This window comes from Dipodomys merriami, unplaced genomic scaffold (genome assembly GCF_024711535.1).
Source record: "Dipodomys merriami isolate MVZ:Mamm:240054 unplaced genomic scaffold, mDipMer1.0.p SCAF_83, whole genome shotgun sequence".
NCBI classification, from domain to species: Eukaryota; Metazoa; Chordata; class Mammalia; order Rodentia; family Heteromyidae; genus Dipodomys; species Dipodomys merriami.
The window spans coordinates 398288-403555 of record NW_027206435.1 but is presented as its reverse complement, the minus strand read 5'-3'; the positions used below and the strand labels follow the sequence as shown (position 1 = coordinate 403555).

Below are 5268 nucleotides of genomic sequence, written 5' to 3'. Positions count from 1 at the left end.
TTATGTGACAATAGGATGTCCTGTTGTGGTCTGGCCTATTTGGAGTTCTAAAAGCTTCTTGTATCTGAATAGGCCTAACTTTTTTGCACGTTTGCGAATTTCTCTGCTAGGATGCTGTGAAACAAATTTCCTAGACCATTAACTTCTGTCTCTAGGTGCTCCTCTGCACCCATTATCCTCAGATTAGGCCTTCTGATGGTGTCTTCAAAGTGTTGAATATGTCTATCATATTTCTTGGATTTTTCTTGGATGGTTATATGTGCTTTCTCTATAATATCTAGGCTGTCTTCAATCCTGAGATTCAATCTTCTGCATGGTCTAACCTACTGTCAAGACTTTCTACTTTGTTTTTTATTTCTTTTCCTTCTAGTTGGTTGGCTTTGATGGCTTCAAATTCTTTGTTGGAGCTTTGTTGTAGATCTTGTATGAACTTCTCTACTTCCTTAATTTGGTGTTCAGTTTTTATTATCAAATAACCTAGTTGATTGGTTATGGTTTCCGTGGACTCCCATTCCTTCTGTTGGTTTGCATTCAGCATTCTCTTTGTGGACTCCCTGAGTTCTTTCAGCTCTCTGTTTATGGATTCCATGATTGCCTTTAGTGATCTTTGTGTATTCTCATCCTGCTCTCTAAATTTCTATATTATTCTTTGATTAGCTTCCTCACGTTCACGTGATTCCTGTTGCTCTCTTTGAGTATTTTTAGCCTGCTCGTGCCATTCCTCTTTCTCTTTGTCTGTTCTTGGCCAGTTTCCCCAAATCCTTTCTATCTCTTTGACTGGTCTCAGCCTGCTCATGCCATTTCTTTATTTCTCTTTGAGTGTTCTTGAGCTGCTCATGCAATTCTTGTATCAATCTTTGAGTTGCTTTCTCACGCTCATGATATTCCTGTATTGACCTTTGGCTTGTCTCCTCTCTCTCTCTATCACATTCATACAGTGTTCTTTTTAGGTTTTCAATCTTTTCATTTACCATGTTTTCCAGTAGTGTTTGTAGAGCTTTTGGGGAACTCTCCAATGGATTGTTCATTATCTGTTATGTCCGCTGAGTATCATCAGTGGGTGTAGGATACTCGAACTTGCCATTTTTCTTGTGTTTTTCTGGCTTGCCCTGGACATTTGGGATGAAAGTAACACCAGTTTTGTGCTAGAACACTATCTTAAGTTAAGCATCAAACAAAGTCTGTAGTTGCACCGTAAAAGTCTGTAGATACACTCTAGTTCAACAGATATATCTATTCAACATCAAACAACTATGTATTAATGGTCTACGAACCACAAAGATGAATTTGGCAAACCAGAAATTATCAGGTTTAGGGAGAGATGTGGGTACAAATATGAATACAGGGATGTGGAAAGGCAGAGGGTGAGTAAACTTAACTAAGTCTTAATCTCAAAGCGGGAAATAGGTTGAATAGAATGATAGTAGAGAAAGAGAGAAAAAAGAAAAGAAAGAGAAAAAATGATACAAGGTATAAAATAGAAGAACAAATATTAAAAATTAAAAAGTGAAACACTTAAAAACTTAAAAATTATGCAAAATGCAGACATAATATTCAGAGAACAATTTGATTAGGATAAGATTAGGGTAGGGATAGAAAGTAGATGTGATAATCTTAAAATTAGAAATGCTTAAAATATTATATAGATATAAAGAAGTAGTACTGGTTTTGAATTGAGTAATAAATTTCTGGATTAAGTGTGTACACAATAGGTGATAAGGTCTAATAATCAACTATGGGTATATCTGAGGATGAGCAGAATAGCAATTAAGTCACGTAAAGAAGAACAAAAGAACAGAAAAGGTGAAAAGAATGATAAGGAAAGAAAAAAAAGGATCAAAGATTAGTAGAGCTAAACAAAAAAAATTATAGAGAAAAGAAAAAAAACACAAGAAAAAAAGCATACACACTTATACTCCGAAAATAAAAATTATAAGAGGAAGAAAAAAAAGTTAATAGAAAACAAATTTTTTAAATGTTAAAAATTAAAATTAAAAAAAAGTTTTAGGAAAAGTTTTTTTTTATAAAAAACTAAAAAAAGAGTTCTTTGATTTTTTGGGGGGATGGGAAGATCCTGTATCTCCCTTGTGTCATTAACCAGTCTGTAGTTGGAGTCTCTGGTCTGTTTGTGGTGTTTGATTTTCCTGTGGCTTGGTTGGTTTCTTAAGTCGGTTAGTTTGAGCAGATAGAAAAATGCTCTGCTTTACCCAGGATTTTGTGATCCTCCTCCCAGGCTTGTTCAATGGGAGGAAGATCTGCTGTATCAAAAAAGTGGGAGATGGCTGTTTCCTCTAGTTTGGAGATACTGTGATGAGGCTAGGTTCTGGATAGAGTTGAGGCCTTTCAGCAAACAGTAGCTTTTCCCTGAGGGGCTAGCTTGCGAGACACTCACAGAGCCCAGCCTGGAGCCTTTCTCAGGGTTTAATTTTACTGAATTTCAATTGATTTTTAAGGCTGCTGTAGGGAGGGGCAGCCTCTGGCTCTGTTTATCCAGTGAAGAAATCTACTCCTGGGGCTGTCAGAACTTGCTGGCCCCAGGCTGGGTGACTTTTCCCTGGGTGGAGCTGAGCCTAACAGATCAGGTTAGGTTCCTGTGACTTGCTACATGACTCTTGTTTTCTTCCAAGGCCTGAGTTGGAGCTAGCTGCTCAGCCAGGCCTTTGTCAGTATCAAAGATCTCTGGTAGTGAGGGGTGAGGGGTGGCCTTCCCTCCTCTGTTCCCTGAGAAGGAATGAGGTTGCCAGGCTTCTAATCACACCGAGTCTTGGTTCCTGGGTTGTCCCTTGTCTGTACACTGCAGGATAAAAATATCTGCTTCTAGTCAGCTTTCGCTGGGGTTGAGTAGAATCCGCTCATCTGCTTCGTCTGGAGCCTTTGTCCTGGACTCTCTGTGTTGCAGGTAGGGCGGCTAAGGCTGGCCTCAGCAACCACCGCCGCTGGCAAGTGCTCAGATCTGTCTCCTTGCCTGGATTTTCCCTCTCTGGACTAACTGTCTTCCTGTGATGGCACACTTGGTGTGGTTTTCTGGCTTAGGACTGTTCACTGGAACAATAAAACTGCTTTCTATGCAAGAGCTTGTTTAGCCTCCAGCTTCTCCTCCGCCATCTTCCCGGAACTTTTTCTACAAGAATTTTTAGTGATACTCAAATACGTAAGAAATGAGGCAATTTGCCATTCTTTTGCACTTCATAAATGTGAAAGAATTTTCTAGGTGTTTTTAAATATATCATAATATGATGTAGAACTATTCTGTCACATCGTATGATAATCTGATAAGGATATTAGAATAAAGGACACATTGTACTAAGTTTTGGAATGTTAATGTATATAATTATTTTGGTTGTGGAAAATTGTGGGGATTTCAACTTTGGGTATTTTTCTTGTTAGGCTGGCATAATATCAGTGGTTAATTTTAGGATAGTGATTCCCTTTCTACAAGAACATGCACCTTATCTGTCCTCTTAAACTTCCAATCATCAATGGCATCAGAGTTGTACACCATCTTGTCTAGCTTCCTACCTTAGCTGGTCTGGATTCTGCAGTCCTTCCAATCTTAGTTCTTAGATAGTGCAGGATGGTGGAAATGATCCAATGCACCCAGCTATAGATTGAGAAGAAAGTCCACTAAAATTTTGCCTGGGATATGTTCTCAAGCCTCCTAAATAGTTAAGAGTAGAGATGGGAGGCCCTGGTGCCAAGCAGTAACATTATTTTTAAAGCAATTAGACATATATTAGTTACGCTTCTGATTACCGCAGGAAAAGAATAAAAGAGCAGTGAAGCATACAGGACAGTCAGAATTTTAACTAGAAACTCAGAGGCTGAATCCACTTAGCTAGCTACTCAGGAGACTGAGATCTGAAGACCACTGTTCAAAGCCAGTCCAATCATGAAAATATATGTGATTATCTCTAAAAAATCAGAATGGAATAGTGGCTCGAGTGTTAGACAACTATCCTTGGGCACAGAATCATAGGGATAGTGCCCAGGCAGTATCACACACACCAATGAGTATTTCAATGTGACCTTCTTTATTTTTTTTTACCTTTCTGTACTCTGTTTCCCTGAATTAGTTCACAAATTAACAAAATCAGCTAAGCAGCTACTTACATCAACTCATCATGTTTCTGTAAAGTCTATTCTCTTTTTGCAAGCCTGCTTTTATTTGACCCAAAAGTAAATTATTCAGGAGGGCAATTCATCTCCCTCAACTCTGTAGTATTAGATTATTGTTTAGGTTCATATCCTAAAGAGACACGTGGACTCCATGGTATTCTTCAAGTGAATTGCCTGACTTTGATGTCAAAATGTATTCAAGATTTGTTTGTATACATCTATAATGATTTCTGCAGAGTTTGTGATTTTTAAATCAGAAATCATTTTTAACTTATCTGTTGAAATGAGTAGTACAGAAACTAAAGATATTTCTGGTGCTTGTCTGAAAAAAGTATATTTTAAAATAATCTGTATTTTGTTCGTATAATATCCATAATCTATTTCATTCTCTCTTAGATATAATACTTTGAATTCTACATTGTTTTATAATATATAGGTTCATTATTAAATGTGTTATTTCAGATAGCATTCCATATAGAAACAGTTTAACGTTCCTTTTTTTCCTAGGTCCTTATACTATATTATTTCTTTGGGAAAAAATGACAACGTTATCTAATTTCAAACGTTTTGTAAAGATGATGCTATATAAAGGCCTTTCTAAGGTGAGGATTTAATACACTGATGTCAAACTAACTTTTAGTTCAATTAATTACATGTATTGTTACATTTGTATTTTTGTAATCATTTTTAATAACTGTTTTTCATTTCTGGCATCTGAAGAATGACAAATATGGCATACTTCACAAATTTTCATATCATCCTTGTGCAAGTGCCATGTTAATCTTTATATTGTTGTAATTTGGGTAAACGTGCTGCTGAAGGATGTAGTATCCTGTAAATTTATGTAGTTAATGATGCAGTCTTTATAAAGGCATATATGCTTGGTTGACTGTTTGTAACCAGGAAAACTTATTGTTCCTAAAATGCTATTGATCTTACTTCTCTAAAATTCTGTGTATATTGTAAAACTTATATTGTTTGGTCGATTGCTCAGATTTGCAATTTTTTTCAATGACTATTTTAAGTCTTTTTCATTTAATTTGATCATACTTTGAAGCCTTTATAGCTAGGTCCAAAGGTGATGGCTTTTCAAGTACTTATTTATCAACTGAGATAGCTTTGTGGAGCTAATGGATTCAAAGTAAGCCTTGC

The 5268-nt window shown here is 36.6% G+C and overlaps 1 pseudogene; it reads right to left on the bottom strand.

Annotated features, from left to right (window-relative positions):
- Positions 1-4840: 4840 nt before the first annotated feature.
- On the bottom strand, positions 4841-4940 carry LOC138819941 (U6 spliceosomal RNA; annotated as a pseudogene).
- Between the last annotated feature and the right edge of the window lie 328 nt (positions 4941-5268).